This window comes from Papaver somniferum, chromosome 6 (genome assembly GCF_003573695.1).
Source record: "Papaver somniferum cultivar HN1 chromosome 6, ASM357369v1, whole genome shotgun sequence".
Classification (NCBI taxonomy): Eukaryota; Viridiplantae; Streptophyta; class Magnoliopsida; order Ranunculales; family Papaveraceae; genus Papaver; species Papaver somniferum.
In genome coordinates, this window is record NC_039363.1 from 153,529,691 (window position 1) to 153,547,310 (window position 17,620).

Genomic DNA, 17,620 nt, shown 5'->3' on the forward strand with positions numbered 1-17,620 from the left:
TGCTAAAGATAACTTGACTGCTTATGATTTGTGGACTTCGTTAGAAGCAAAGTATCAAGCTGAGACTGCAGGAAGCAAGAAATTTCTGGTAGCAAAGTTTATGGAGTTCAAGATGACGAATGATAAGTCTGTTGTTGATCAATTCCTCGAACTTCAGCAAATCATTAACGAGATTCTCGCTGAAGGTATGGTCATTGGTGAGACTTCCAAGTGTCTGCGGTGATTTAGAAGTTACCATCTTCTTGGTCGGAGTACAAGAAAAAGCTGAGACATGACATGGGGGAGATCAACACGGTTGAATTGGGAAAGAAGATTCAAGTGGAAGAGATGTTGTGCACCAAAGATAAGAACGTGTCATCTGCAAGGGACATGGATAACAAGGCTCATATGTCTGAACACAAGCCATCCAAAGCTGGAAAAGGTGACAAAAATAATTGCAACTCGAAGCATGGACCTAACGGGAAATGTACGTTTCGTAAACCAGAAACTAGCATTATTAAAATTAAGGGTCCTTGTTAGGTGTGTGGAAATACTGGTCATATGGAAGTTCACTGTAGACAACGTAAGGATAAGAAGAATAATGCTAACTTGGTTGAGAAGAGCAAAGACGAGTTTTCTGTTGTGGTGTCTGAAGTTAATTTGGTGACCAATGTGATGGATTGGTGGGTAGACTCTGGAGCTACCAAGCATGTTTGTGGGAACATAGACATGTTTACCTCCTACCAGAGGGTAGGGGAAGGCGACAAACTCTATATGGGTAACTCATCTGCATCAGAGGTTGCAGGAAAAGGAAAGGTCGGTCTGAAGCTCACATCTGGAAAGACTCTCACATTGAATGAATTTCTTCATGTTCCAGACATCTGCAAAAATCTTGTTTCTTCTTTTGTTTTAGATGATAAGGGTTTTAAAGTTACAATTGAGTCTGGAAAACTTATAGTAACTAAGGACAATGATTATGTGGGTAAGGGTTATAAGACTTGGGGTCTATATAAACTTAATCTAACCTATCCTGAATTGAAATTGAATGATTCTTCGGCTTACATGTGTGTGTCATTGAACGTTTGGCATGGTAGACTTGGTCATGTAAATTATAAATCAATGCATAAATTGGCTAGCGTAGGCTGCATATCCAAATTCACTTTAGATAAAAATCATAAGTGTGAGATTTGTGTAGAATCTAAGCATGTTAAGAAATCATTCAATAAGAATTTCCAGAGAAACTCTAAACCCTTAGACTTAATCTACTCAGACCTAGTTGATATGAAGTCAGTTCAAACAAGAGGTAGTAAGAAATGGTTTATTACTTTTATAGATGAATGTACGAGGTACTTCCATGTTTACTTACTTAGAGGGAAGGACGATGCCTTTAAAGCCTTTAAGATATATAAACGTGAAGATAATTGAATACTACCATTAAAACTATTAAGTCTTATCATGGTGGTGAGTATGAAATTCCTGTAGGAGATTTCTGCGAAGAACATGGCATAATACATGAGACCACAACCCCTTATTCACCTCAATCCAATGGTGTAACTGAAAGTAAGAACCGTACCCTTAAGGACATGATGAATTCCATGTTGATTAGTTCAGGATTACCTTCGAACTTGTGGGGGGGAGGCTATTCTCTCATCCAATTACATCCTGAACAGAGTACCCTTTAAAGGATCAGATAAAACTGTATATGAGTTATGGAAAGGTAGACAACCATCTTATGATTACTTCAAAGTGTAGGGTTGCTTAGCAAAGGTGGGAATCCCTCCTCCTAAGAAAAATAAGATAGGACCCAAAACCGTTGATTGTGTTTATATAGGCTATCCTGAGCATAGTAGTGCTTATAGGTTTATGGTTGTGAGTTCTGAATTTTCTGACATAGGGTTGAATACTATTATGGAGTTTAGGGATGCTTAGTTTTTTTGAGAATGTTTTTCCTTTAAAACGTGGCTCTCGTAAGAGATGTATTGATGATACCCTGGACGTGCCTTCAACTAGCCATTCATTACCTTTAGAGGAAGATGAACCAGAAGTAGAACCTAGAAGAGGTAAAAGGTCTAAAACTAAGAAAACTGATCCTGGTTGCATTACATACCTAGCCGAGTCTGATCCTCAGACTTATAGAGAAGCCATGACTTGTCTTGAAGCTCCATGGTGGAAAGAAGCTTCCATTAGTGAAATGGATTCCATTCGAGAAAACGGTACTTTTGAACTTGTAGATTTACCTCCAGGGTCTAAGGCCATAGGTTGTAAATTTATTTTCAAAAGAAAACGTAAGATAGATGAAATTGTTGAAAAATACAAGGCTAGGTTGGTAGCTAAAGGCTACAGAAAAATAGAAGGTATAGATTTCTTCGAAACCTATTCGCCAGTGAGTAGAATTAGCTCCATTAGGATGTTAATTGCTATAGCTTCCGTCCATAATCTAGAGATACATCAAATGGATGTAAAGACAACATTTCTTAATGGTGAGTTAGATGAATAAATTTATATGAAACAACTTGAGGGCTTTGTAGTAAAAGGTTGTGAAAAGAAAGTTTGTAAACCGATTAAATCTTTGTATGGGTTGAAACAAGCACCTAAACAGTGGCATGAGAAATTTGACTATGTGATGATTTCTAGTGGTTTTAAAATTAATGAATCTGATAAGTGTGTTTATACTAAACTTTTCAAGGATGCATGTGTGATTGTATGCTTGTATGTTGATGAAATGCTTATACTAGGTACAAACATGGATGTTATTAATTCCACTAATAAATTGTTGAATGAGAACTTTGACATGAAAGACTTAGGACCATCTGATGTCATATTAGGGATGAAGATTAGAAAAACTTCTAATGGCTATAGTCTGAGTCAATCTCATTATGTTGAATCAATACTTAAGAAATATAATCAGTTTGACTGTCAACCTGCTTGTACTCAGTATGATTCTTCTTGTCATCTCAAGAAGAACAAGGGTGTAGAAGTTAACCAACTTGAATACTCGAGATTCAGATGAAGTATGATGTATTTGATGAATTGTACGAGACCAGAAATTGCTTATGATGTGAGTAGGTTAAGCAGGTATACTTGTAATCCAGGGCAGATGCATTGGGATGCACTTATTAGAGTGTTGAGGTACTTAAAGTTCACAATGACCTTTTGTTTGAATTAGGAAGGATACCCTGCCATCCTTGAGGGATTTTGCGATGCAAACTGGATAGCAGACTCAGAGGATTCTAAGTATATGAGTGGACATGTATTCACTCAGCAGGTGCGTCTGTATCTTGGAAGAGTTCCAAACAGACATGTATAGCTCGTTCCGCTATGGAGTCGAAGTTTATTGCGTTAGATAAAGCAGGAGAGGAGGCCGAATAGCTAAGAAACTTTTTAGAAGATATTCCTCTCTGGCATAGGCCTGTGCCAGCTATATCTATACATTGTGACAACAGATTTGCAATAGGTAAAGCTAAGAATAGCTTCTACAATGGAAAGTCTATTTATATGCGTAGAATACATGATTCTTTGAAAATACTAATCTCAGCTGGCGTTATTTCCATAGATTGGACAAGGTCCAGGGAGAATATCGTGGACCCTTTGACGAAAGGTCTGTCCAAGGAGATAGTAAAGCATCGAGGGGGATGGGGCTTAGGCTCAATAATTAAACTTGTCATGAAGGATACTCAACCTTGCTGATTGGAGATTCCAAGATCAAGGTTTCGAATGAGACAACTAATTTATGGTAAGTAAAGGTAAACACTATCAGAGAATTTCATTCTCTGTCCCTTCCCTATGGTGTTGATGTGATAGTGTGACTGCATGTGGAGGATGACTTTTAAATAAGTCTTAATGAGTTCCATACTTTCAATTTATGATTGAAGTGGGGTGTAGCAGTAAACATTCTTGATGGAACTCACCTATATGAATGTGGAAGTGGGGCCGCTTCCTATCAGAGTTGAGCCGATTCTCTAGAGCATTCTGAGAAACAGGATATGTTCGGGGCCAAATTGGACAAAACGGTACGAACTTAGCAATGCCAGGTGAATATCATGTGTGGTTGTTGTAGTGAATACCCCAAATGCTATCAGTTCAAGACTAGGTTCACTGTTTAGCAAGTAGTTCCGGTAACTTCTCACTAAGTAAGGTTTCAAGACCTCATGGACACCTTTGCCTAAATGGTATTTTCCTTACTCTGATTTTTTCGTTTTCCGAGATTTCATTCATGTGGGGGATTGTTGGAGAAAAATGAGTATTTAATAAAAATGATTTTTTTCTTGGTGTGGTTTGATCTAGTGACTTAAGGGTCTAAGGATACTCACTCATTTTTGAGTGAATGAAATGAAACCTTTAGTCCCACATTGTCGAAAACTAAAGAGGTGCTCCACTATATAACCATATTCTTATGGATATATTGTAAAACAATGTGGGTGGAGCGGGTCGGGAGAAAAATATATGTTTCGACCCATGCATATGCGCGTATACCATACACCAAGTTCCCCTTCTACTCGGATTTATTTTTGGCGAGTTTTCTTTAGGAAATTAATTCCAAAAATATTTTTAAGAGTTTTATTTATGGGTAAATTCCTTTTACGTGTTTTACTTATTTTTGAAGAAAACCAAAACCTAACTTGATTTCCAAGCATCTATTCCTATAAATACAACTCGAAATTATGTTTTCAAAAATATACAAGAAGCGACCATCTTTCTGTCTTCTTTTCTTCATCTTCTTTCTTTTGTTTTTGCGGCGTTTTACTTCCATCCGTGTTGCTGAGTTCAAGAGTGGGTAACTTGCGTTGTGCTCACTCAAGTTATATCGGGCAGTCTTATCCTGGACACATCTTCTCTGTGAGGGGTTTAGCATTACTCATCTCGAGTATACCCGCGAACTAATGTGTTAAGGACAACTTGTTGAACCTATGATTCTGCCCTCATTAAGTAGTTTCCGTAGAGTTGTTCCGATTCAGTTTTATATATTTAACGTGTTGTTATTTGTTGCAAGATCCCAACATACCTAAGTCAAAATTAAAAATCTGAAAAACGAAATGATGAACATGTTTTGGATAAAAGAGCTTACTGTCCGTGACAGGGTGCAATGCAAAGCTAGTGCTTTCCTGGCCATCTTCCCATCTGGTTCATTCATTATGCTGAACTCCATGCATCCCCACTACCATCAATACATATTAGTCAAAGAAAAATGACAACAGGATTGGGATATTGTAAAAATAGAGAAACCGTCTTAATCATAGCAATAGAGAGATTAAAAAAGAATCCCGCATTAAAGCATGTTGTTCATGCATATTAGTTTCAAACAAAATTGCAAGGAAATTAACAGGATTAGAATGCTAATTGTACGGCCATTTACTTTCCATGTCTTGAACACCATATTCTACAAATATGAGGAAAATTTGAACAGTGGATTAAGAAACCATACCTGAAACTCATAATCTTCCTAATTTTAATAAATGAGGAAGTCACTAATAAATCTCTTTTAAGATCAACAACCTTCAATATATTTTGGGAGTGAGAAATGGATGAGGTTTGTTGATACCTGCAAAATATGTAACCAAACAAATGAGTATCCAAGTTAGTACAAAAATCAATTTACCCATACCAAATGATATTGTTTCATATATAAGCATATATAATGTTGATCTCATCTTTCCTCCACTGCCTCCGTGGTAAAAAGATGCTTAATTTTATGCCCACATATCTGAACAACAACACAACCTTAAACTATAAACTCAAATTCCACAAGAAAATGACGGAGACTAACTTTATTTCATACGATCCTTATTTGTCACCTAATAACACGATAAGATTTTTAAGGCGATCTAAAGTCTGATGTAAGCACATATGTTTAGAACTCTCAGACTCTAAAGACTTGGCAGCTACTCTTAGACACTAAAGAGTAAACAAATAAACGCCGACTAAATCCAGCTACATGTGCCATCTATCCCTTGGTGTCGCATTTGTTAACTTGAAACTTAAACACAGGCCGATGCGTCAACTAATACTTCAACACAGTCTGATGTGTCAACTAATACCATAGTGTCTCGTACTAACTATCACGTACAAAGAAGTTTCCACAGAACAAAAACCAAAGCAATACAGATCAATAGGTGTTCTCAGTGCAAAATAAAAACCCTTTGTTCCGAAGTTAAGTAACAAATTCATTGTAGAAAACTAAACTGATAGCAGCCGGGATATCAAATCTAAGAAATGTCAATAAAATGGAAACTATTATAAATAAAATGTGAATTACCTATTGATAGGCATGGAATCTAACACCCCTTCTTATTTAAAAAAACACAATTTATGATTTAGGGGAAGGCTTAAAGGAATAGTTCTAGACAACATATTTTCTGGCACGTACCTGCAACCATCAGAATTAAGAACTAACTTAAACCTCAGAACTTAAAATCATCCAAGCCAATATTTTTCAATCGTGACAAATGCAAAGAACCCGGATATTTATATATTTGCAATACTTTTACATCTGAGAACTTAAAATTCTTCCGATTTTCGTAGCTTCGTGAAATAAGAAGGCGTGTCCTCTATCAAGAGGTTGTTTTCAACATGGCTACAAAATTGATTTACCTTCTGATTTAGTTCCATTTGAAATTAAACAACAAAAATACTAAAACATTGGCTTTACATGACCCTTCAATTACATGCAGTAAAATCGGGTGTTGGGCGTGTATTTTTTTTATTTTTTTTATGACACTTTCCACGGGCTAATCCCAAAAACAAAAAAACTAAGCAGAAACAAAGCAAAATCAAAACAAAAAAATCACTAAAACTAGTTTCTCATCTTCTTCCTCCTCTGATAGACTTGTTGCAACTTAGCAGCTTCAAGGATTTCTCTGAAATCTGTGGTGAACTCATCCCGACGAATTTCAACCCAGGGACTCCCCAGATAAAGCCCAACTAGATGATCATCTGCCCTATTGGTTTCTTTGTAACAGAAACGAACTCTCCACTTAACACAACTTTCCTTTAGTCGTTTAACTCTCCTCCAAATTTGCATAGCATTACAAGGTGGCTCTGACTTCTGATTGGTAAGAAAATTATAAACAGTCATAGAATCAATAGCAAGGTGCACTTTTAACTGATTTTTCTTAATAGAAAGCTTTAACCTCGGTTCAACTCCCTGTAACTCATAAGAAAGAATAGAAATAATTGGACTTTCACCGCTGGCAGCACCAATAACATCAACTGTATGGTCTCTAATTATAGCTCCAAAACCTCCTGCAGAATCAGATTTAACTCCATCTGTAACATAACTTCATCTGCTTCAGGGTACAACTAAGTGCAGGAAATAAACTCAAGAAGGACAAATATACAGTCTACATTCCATCTCAGCATGAATCTTCTGGCAGTAGGGTTGTCAGCCTCCTCTTGAGTAGAAGCCATCAGCTTAAATCTTACATCTTGGATAATTAGAGTACTGACTTGATCTTAGGAGCCATACAAAGCCCTGAACACTCTATTATTCTTTTGTTTCCAAATGTGATAGACAAAACTATTCAAAGCTATTTTTTTAATCTTAGTAATATAACTGTTACCAGTAAACTGAAGAGAACACCATCTTATCTCATCATCCCAATTAGCTGCTTGATCTTTAATAATTCTCATCTTCAGAAGAAGACCACTCCATATACCAGCAGAAAAGATGCAATCATGAAATAGGTGGTTTTCAGTTTCCTCAACATGACCACAGAGAATGCATGAAGCATCAGTAATGACACCCCACTGGAAAGCTACTTCTAGTTTTTAATCTGCTATGCAGAGCAAGCCAAGTCATAAATGAATGTCTAGGAATATGATTCTTAAACCAAACAAGATTATTCCAAAAAGGGGTAGGGAGATGATCTGATATAGCAATATAAGTAGCTTTTATAGAAAACTGACAGGTGGTGCTAGGTTTCCAGTAGATTTGATCCTTCTCCATTGGATTGAATTCACACAGGGAAATCTGTTTAATCACTTCTTGAACTTCCTCTTCCATAAAGTCAGGGAATGACCAATGACCATTTGAAATAAAATCTGCCACTTTAGACTCATCATTAGCACCCAAAGTTGATAAAACATTTGAATCCATCCAATCAATAAGTCTCCCTTTAGAATGTCAATTCTCAAATAAGAAGTTAGTATCAGCTCCATCATCTAGAAGAACTCTTATATGATTTTTGGACAATTCTCTATGTTCTAAAATTCTTCTCCAACACCAGGAGGAGTCTTGAGGAATGGGCATAGTCCAAAAATCTTTTCTTTTAATTAGATTACTCTTACCCCAGTTAGTCCAAATAGTTTCCTTACCAGATACAAGATCCCAAATATGTCTTAGATTAGCTGCTATATTGGTGTTTTGAAGATCTTTAATCCCTAATCCTCCTTCATCATAAGAATGACAAATATGGCTCCAACCTATAAGATTATAGCTTTTCCTTAACTCTGGTCCAGCCCAGAAGAATCTTTTAAACTTAGTATTTAACTCTTTAAGAACTCTCTTTGGCAGAACAAAAAAAGAAAACCAAAAGAATAACATACCACTTAACACAACTTTGATAAGCAGATCTCTCCCAGGATAAGCAAGAGAAATTGACTTCCATGAATAGATTCTCTCATCCACCCTTTCAAGAAGAGTCATATTGTAACGCCCCCAAAGCTAGCAGCTGACTAATCCAAGAGATTAATTAAATACAGAGGCACTAAGAATCTAAATCATATACTTAAGCATTCAATAAGAAATCTGTTACAAAACTTAACCCATAAACTATCCCCACTTTAAAATATATATACAGAACTTCTTTCAAATGATACATATACAATAGTCATTTGGTTTAAAAATAGAACATATGACATAGTAAACATAACTGAAGTCAACCAACTAACGGACTCAACTCTTCGAAGCTTTCGCTACACAACTCTGATCTGTCTCTGAAACTGAAAGTGGGAATGGGTGAACACATCATCCCTAGAAGGGGTTCCCAGCAGGAATAACATTTAACTTCAAGTAATCATGGCAAGATTTGGAAAACAATAATGTTTTCCCAAACATTAAAAAAGTGACCAAGTCACTGAAATAAACAAAGATGTATATAGACAAACTCCTTCTTCAAACAATGTATAATATTCGTGCTAACCACACTCAATATCTATTGATATCACCAAGACCATGATGACCCACTCTAAGCAATAAAAGCTGAATTCATGTAGGTATAAATGTGAAGGAGCGTATTCTATATACCACAAGTGGAAATTCTCATTTCCCATAACAATTCATATTGACAACAAAACATTACAAGTCCTTTCCAAACCATGGAAAGATTAACATAAACAACAGAATTATCGTAATGCAATTTAAACAAAGCATGGAATGCACAACTAGACAATGCATGAATTTGATAAACATAAATAATTGTAAAAGAAAACATCAATGGTTACAAAAGAGTCAAATGTATTCCCACCTCTTTGGATGACAAGCCACGCCTACCTCGAGATCCACGATCCACTGGTTCGTCCTTTGAATCGATCGTTGTTAATATCGACTAATTGTTAATCACACAAGAAGTCTAAGAATCTAGACAAAAGTCACACAATAATTATACAAGTCTTTATAATTATTCAAGGCCCATTTAAGGTTCTACATCTTTTATTTATCTATCTTTAGCATAGCTAAGGTTTAATAATTGATTTGGATAGGTTCTATAGTCCATTAGATAAGTCTTGTGAACATCTATAACTTTGTAGAAGAATCCAAAGGTTAATTCAGACCACAAGAGGTCCAAAAAGTCTAATTAAGAAAACTGGCCCTAAGCCCAATCCACTACTCCGGCCCATTAATCTAAGGCCTGGTCCAAATGGGTCTATTAACGGTCACTGACGATCAAATGGGACAACTAACAGTCAACATCAAGATAAAGTACAGGGTCAAATAGTCAAAATCTAAATCGGTCAATTGGGTCGACTCAGGTCAGGACAAGGTAACTCGGTGAGTCAAAACCGATTCAATTCAGTCAGAGCATCGAGTCAGCTAAACTAACTCAGTCAGACATCTAGCAAGCCTAAATCTCAAGAATAAGAGTTCATTCAGTTTCACGAAGTCAGATTCTATCCAAATTGATCATTACATAAATATCAACTCTAACAGAAATCAAGAATTCAATACACAACTGGAATTTAAGCTTTACCTGCAAATGCAGTGCTAAGCCATACTCTTCATACATACATAATTCATCAGATGCAGCAACTTTGTAGACTACTTCAGCTAAACTCTATTCAACACTATCACTTCTATCATACATCACTGACAGAACTAACCTATACAGCTGCACAATAAGACAATGCCACTTGCAGTTCCGATTACATAAACCTCCACCCCAAACATCTAATTCTCAACCTCCAATATTCTCATTTCAGTTTCGCCACCATTACCATTCAACCATTCAACATTTGTTAAATCAACAACCCCAACAGAATCTCAACTCCACCTCCATCTCAATCCATACAATTTATTAACGAACACAACTTCATTATCATTAATCCACTAACACAAACAGCACTATGACTATCTGCAATGTCAACTGGAACTTTACCAATAACTTCTTGTAATTTATCACAGCTAAGGCCACAACCTCAACATCATTCCATACCCATCTTGTCTTGTATCTCCTTGCAGCTTCAACATCACAGACAATACTAACACCATTAACAGTTCCACTTAACTCACACCAAAACAATCTGCATCCACACCACTAACTTTTACATTTCAAACATATATTCCTCAACTGTAATACAATGCATATACCTACTCTATAATCTACAATTCTATTACAGATTCACAAAATCACTTCAATCTTAACTCCATAAACACCATACACCAAAAATCAAACAAGAATAGTCTTACAAGAACAGTTACCTCGAATGATTTCCTTTACAGCAACTGAAAACAATTCCTTCTCTGCTTCTATCAACTTAGAACACCATCTCAATCCACCACGACCACATCAACAGTTCGAACGTCATCATCTCTTATGAGACTGAATTTGTCTTCTCGAATCAATACCGCTACATCAGATCGACTAACCCGTCTCTAGTTTCTTCTTAATCACCACCTAACTCGATTTCCAATTCAATTTACAGAAAACCCTAACTCATAAATTGGGGAAGAACATGAGGAACCCTAAATGTTAAATTCAATCCATCTTCACTGCTAACACAAATCTACTTCAATCAATATTCTAATTCACGTGAAACCCATCTCTAATCACTTCTTTAGATCTTCAATTTCATCTTCTCATCCTCTTCTGCAATTCTCATGAAACCCTAATTATCTTCAATATCGAATTCAAACTCAAAACCTCACTACAACTTCAATTAAATAACATCCCATATGTTCATTACCCTTCATCAACACTATATCAATATCAAATCCACACAAATCCTAACTTCAGAAACCCTATCTTCATCAATTCATCGACATCACAGCTTCAGAACATCGACTAACATCAACACCACCATCGAACCTTCTTTAGTGATAAACTAATGACACCGTCGATCGATTCTCTCAAATCTATTCCTCAGAATCGCCGGAGGAGGAAACAGAAGAAGAGAAGAGAAGGAGAGAAGAAAGAAGAAAGAATGAAGAATGAAGAGTAAAGAAGAAAAGAGGAGAGATCGAGTTTATCTTCTCGATCCGGTCTAGATAAGACCAAAGGAAGTTTATGGAACACCTGTTGAATTGATAAGGGAAGTCCCAGTCTGTCTAATGGCAAAAAGACTTTTTTGCGCTTCTCACTAATCTGATGATTCATTCTTCTTCTGATATCCGAATGACACGTTCGAGTAGTCCATTTCACCTAACTTTTCGAGACCTATCCAACGGCACTAGTTTCGTATTATAATCGTTGTTAGATTAATTTCTAATAATTAGAATTATATTACCTAATCGAGTTATTAGCGGCTAATTCGCCTCTTGACTAGTCTAATAGCGTTGACGAGCTTGAGGGTCTTTACATATACAATCCATGTAAGAAAGCTTGGTAGATAAAAGCGGAACTCCAAGGTACCTAACTGGAAGCTCTCACACTGAACAATTCAATATTTGAATAATTTGCTGCAAGATGTCATCAGGTACAGCAGAACAGTACAAAGATGTTTTCTGGTTGTTAACCTATAGTCATGTGCAATCACTAAATTCATCCAAAGCTATCTTGAGGCTAGAAGATGCAGCAGTAGAACCTTTGAAGAAAAATAGAACATCATCAGCAAAACAAAGATGGGTCAACTTTGTTAATTTACACCTTGGATGAAAGCCACAATTTTGAATTTGAACTTGAACTTGATGAAGTAGAGTTGTACTCATAATTTCCATAGCTAAATAGGGAAACCTTGCCTCAAACCTCTCTTGGCCCCAAAAAATTCATAAGGAGATCCATTAATTAAAATAGAAAATTTAGCAGTTTTGATACAAAAGGAAATCCAATGAATGAAAACTTCAGGAAAACCAAGTTGTTGTAGCATGAAAATAATAGCTCCCATTTGACTGTATCATAAGCCTTCCTTAAATCAATTTTAAGGGGGCATCTAGGGGTACCTTTGGATCTATGATAGTTTCTTACCAGTTCATGAGCCACCATAATATTATCTTGAATAGATCTCTCTGAGATAAAAGCTGACTGGTTTTGACTAATAATTCCTCCCAAAATTTTCTTCATTCTCAGAGATAAGATCTTAGTAATACACTTATAGATGACATTACAACAAGAAATTGGTCTGAAATCAGAAATAGTTGAAGGATTTTTCTTTTTAGCAATCAAAGTAATGAAAGTACAGTTAATTTCTTTTAACAATTTAGATTTATGGAAAAAAATTATGTACTGCAGCAACAAATTCATCACCCACAATGGCCCAACTTGTTTTAATGAAGTGGCTTGAGAAACATCAGGGCCAGGAGCCTTACTAGATCAAATAGAATGCAAAGCAGCTACAACCTCTTCTCTAATCACTGGTTTTACATCATCTTGCTGAATACAACATCAATTCTAAGTCTAGATAAAGAAATAAAGTTATCCTCTTCATTAATATCACTTCCAAACAAATCAGAATAATAAGTTATACATTCCTTAGCAATGTCCTTATCCTCTTCTAACTTCAAATTCCCACTATTACAAAGAGATAAGATGTTATTCTTTGATCTTCTAACTTTAAGAGAGTTACAAAAAAAAAAAAAGAATTAGAATCACCCAAGTCCAGCCGTTTAATCCTAGACTGTTGTTTAACAGCAGATTCTTCATATTTAGCTAGCTTAACATGTTCAGCAACATATTTCTTTCTCTTCTAGCCAGATTAGAATCTAAAGGATGAGTTTGAAGCAAAAGTTGGACAGTATCAATTTTATCTTTAGCTTCAAGCACTTGTTCAGACATGTTCTTAAATCTTGCTTTCTTCCACTGAATAATAACATGCTTGACATTTTTTAATTTTGTAACAAAAACTATCATTGGGTTACCCCTAACATTTATATTCCATGCACCTCTCACCACATTCATAAAATCTTTTTCTTCAGATAGAAAGTTATAGAATCTAAAAGGAGGAGGGTCATGCTTTCTTTGATCAAAGATAGAAACAACACAAGGAGAATGGTATTAAATACCTGGTAGCAAGAAATCAGCTTTAGATAACTGAAATTATTGGATCCACTGCAAATTGACCATACCCCTGTCCAAATTTGGTCTAACGACTGCACCATCTAGCTGACAATTAGCCCAAGTATAGAAGCAACCAGAGAACTGAAGGTCAAATATCTTTGAGAGCTGAACACATCTTGGGAAATCTTGATAATGAATAGGCATAACAGGAGAGCCACCCAATTTATCAGAAGGATAAAGTAAGGAGTTAAAATCACCCAACAGGATCCAAGGCCTAGTATTTATTGAAGCAAAATCTATAATTGAATCCCAAAGAGAGTTTCTGGTAATATAATAATTGTCCCCATACACAAAGGTAACAACAAGAGTTATCATATGAGAGAAAATCACTTCCAAGAAAATAGCCTGAGGAGAAGAACTAAGTAAAGTGACTTGAAGCAATCTAGGATCCCAAGCAATCCAGATTCTACCAAAATTATTACTACTATCATTATCTAAATAACTCCAATAGGGGTTAATGTTATTCCTAATTCTCAATTTATTATAGGGGTGCACATGGGTTTCCATAATACCAATCATGGATAATTTATTCTTCTTTATTAAATTTTTAACTTCTAACTGCTTAAGAGGATCATTTAGACCTCTGATGTTCCAACCTTCAATGTTGAACATCATATAATATTTGTAGGGAGAGTGATAAAACCTCTAGCAGATTTCTTTAAATATGCAATCTTTGGTAAAAGAGTACTAGCAGGCTGGGAAGAAGTACCTTTCTTTTGGAAATGAGCCCTTGAGCCTGACCCAGAACTTATTGATGACTGTTCTTTGGACTTCATTTGAGCTTCTTGCAATAAGGCTTGAAAATTTTCTTTATTGTTTGCAGGTGCCAACTCAGAAGAATTATCCATACACTGATCCAGAATCATGAAAGAATTAGAGTTTAATTGATTCTCATTGCTAACTTCAACTACTTCCACCTCCTGCAACACTGTATCAATAGAAACAACTTCACTAGGAGTAGTAACAGGATTAACCACTTCATGATTTCCCTTTCTTGATTTTGAAATCCATCCTTCTTCATCCACTGAAGTAACAATCTTCGTAGGAACCCATTTTTGAACCAAATTCTGCACAGGTTTCTCTTGCTTAGGACAATGAGAGAGGACATGACCAAAAACCGCACATTATGTACCCTTTGGAGGTTTCCAAGAGTACTCCACCTTAATTTCAACAATATCCTTTCTCCAAGAGTAAAAAGTAAATGAATCTAGAAATTCACACTCTACATTCACTTCTACACAAATTCTGGCATAACTCATTCTTGTTTTGTTTAAAATTTGAGTATCCATCATAAGAGGTTTACCCAAAAAAACTTGCAATCATACTCAATCCATTATTGTTCCACATGAATAATGGGATATTTCGAAAATTGATCCACACAGGGAGAGACCTCAACTCAGCAATTTCTTGCTCAACCTTCATAGACCAAGGCTTGACTATAAACAATCGATTAGATATAGACATTGCTCCCAATTCTAAAGCCTTAATTCTATCCTCAGGAAATTAAAAACCAAAAATAAACATACTCTCCCCATGGAGAGTCATTTGAATATTATCTTTGGGTTTCCAGGAACGATGAACAACATTACGAACCCAATTGAAAGGTAACCTTCTTCCTACAAAAGCACCAATAACCTTGTCTTCACATTGACGAATAACCTCTTCAAATACCTCATAAGGAATGTCCATGGTTTTCTTTCCACCAACTACTGGATACGAATAAAACTCCATATCTACTGAAGACGTTTCTTCCTTCTTCTTATCAAACAAAGATAACCAGCTTCCTCGAGATGTTACTGAACCAGATGACGGAAAAGTTTCAAATCCAGGAGGAATAACTGGATCTACACCACCAGAAAAATTCAAAGCAGGAATACCCTCCATGAGAGGATCCTCTAGCGGTTTGGAGGAAGCTACTAGAGGTGGAATCACCTAGAAGATGATGGCATCTCACCAGAGGAGACGCAGAAACCCTAACCCAATCGCCTGGAAATCGTCTTTGACTAAAGTCAGCGCTCGACGACCCTCCAATTAAAAAGTCAATATCTTTGTTTTAGGGTGTTGGACGTGTAACTTAAAACATATTATAATCTTACAACTAAACTAATTCTTGCAACTTTGTTGAGCTTCCACCGAACACTCCTTGTCGATTCAATAAAACAGTTAAAACAACAGTACCTCGTAAAGTTGATTTGATGCACAAAGATCGCTTACAACTAACATTAATCTCCGTAATCTCTGTAACAAACATAAAAATAAAGTTGAATTGATTATTTCCTTCCTCAATTTTTTCTTGGATCAACTTTACATGATCCTTTCCCACCATTGCATCATCTGAGTCCCCATATGTGAAAAAACAATTAGTCGAATGGAATAACAACTTAAGCACTCCACCCTATGGACGGAAGTAAACACTCCACCCTATGGCCAGAAGAACGATTTAGCTTACATAATGAAAAAGTCAAAAACTCAACAATGATGCTGAAGAGGAAAAATAAAACAGCTTTCAAACCAAACGATTAAATTAGAAAATTGATAATCGCAGCCACAAAAGCATACCAACATCTCAACTAAAGATTATGTAATGTCAGGAAACACACACGACTATAAACAATGCAAGATCAACTTAATAGGATGTCGTCCCTTATATTTTAAACAATGTAACGACCCAGCAGTATACACGACTAATTTAATTGAACACTAAATAATCATCTTCACTCCTTATAAACGTGCACATAACAGTTGTCAAAGTTCACAGACCCAAAAAAAAAAAAAAACACCAGCTTAACTGCTTGAGAGAAAAAATTAGTCCAGGACTGTCTAGGGGTTGCAATATTTGATGACGGGAGAGAAAGCAATTGAAACAAACACTCAAATAAAACAAAAGAAAAAAAAACACCGGTAACAAAACAAATGTGGTAACAATGGCAATACAAACTATCATGAAAACAAACAAATAGCAGAATTCCTAGGATGCAAATTAAGAACTTGTAACTGTATCATGAAAGCTAATCTCAAAAATCAATTCCAAAAATTTTCGTAAGAGTAAAGCACTACTCACATCCTGGATAATAAGATGAAACTCAAGACTCCATATATATGTCCATTTTTTTGCTTTCAAATTTCACAGCCTCCTGAACTGTGTTATCCGGTTTGAGATTTCTGCGAAACGATAATATAGTCTGAATCCTGGTGTACAAATACAGATTCAATTTTAAATCAAAAAAGGAATACAGTGGAGTAGTAGACATTCAAATCAAAAAAGGAATACAATGGAGCAGCAGACAAACCTTGAAGTTGCATGTGACCGTAACTGAAGTTACAAACCTAGCTAGTAGCCTTGTATTGTTTTTGTACCCTCGTAGCTTGATCATCGAGATATTCCTTCGGATCTTTCTCTAAAATAGACATAAGGTTATTTTTATTTTATTTTGAAGCGTGAAATATATAAAATAGGCATAAAATGTAAATAAATCAACCGTGTTTTCTAATTTAGACACCCGAATACCCGATCTTTGAGCACAAAGAAAACTACCATAAAATAGAGAGCGAGAGCACCTACGTATTTCCCACGTAAAAATCTTATTTCCGTTCTTAAAATTCACGAAAATCTTCTATTTTCTTCTATTTTTTTTGAAGATATTTTCGTTTTAAGAATATATGGACTTTTTCCTTTTCCCAAAGATTTTCCGTAATTAAAAAATGTTACTAGTATCTTTTCGTTTTTCTTTTGCCTAATCCGAAGGTCCAGATTTTATTAAAATAATGTAAACACGGTATAAGAATTATGCAAGCTATCGCTCGATTTGGAGCATCAGATCGAATCAATTCCATTAAAAATTAACGGTCACGAAATACAAGGGACTAACTTTGATTTTGGCCAATTAGGAGCGAGGGTCCCGTTGACCGAACAATGGGAGGGGAGGTTAGTGCAACTC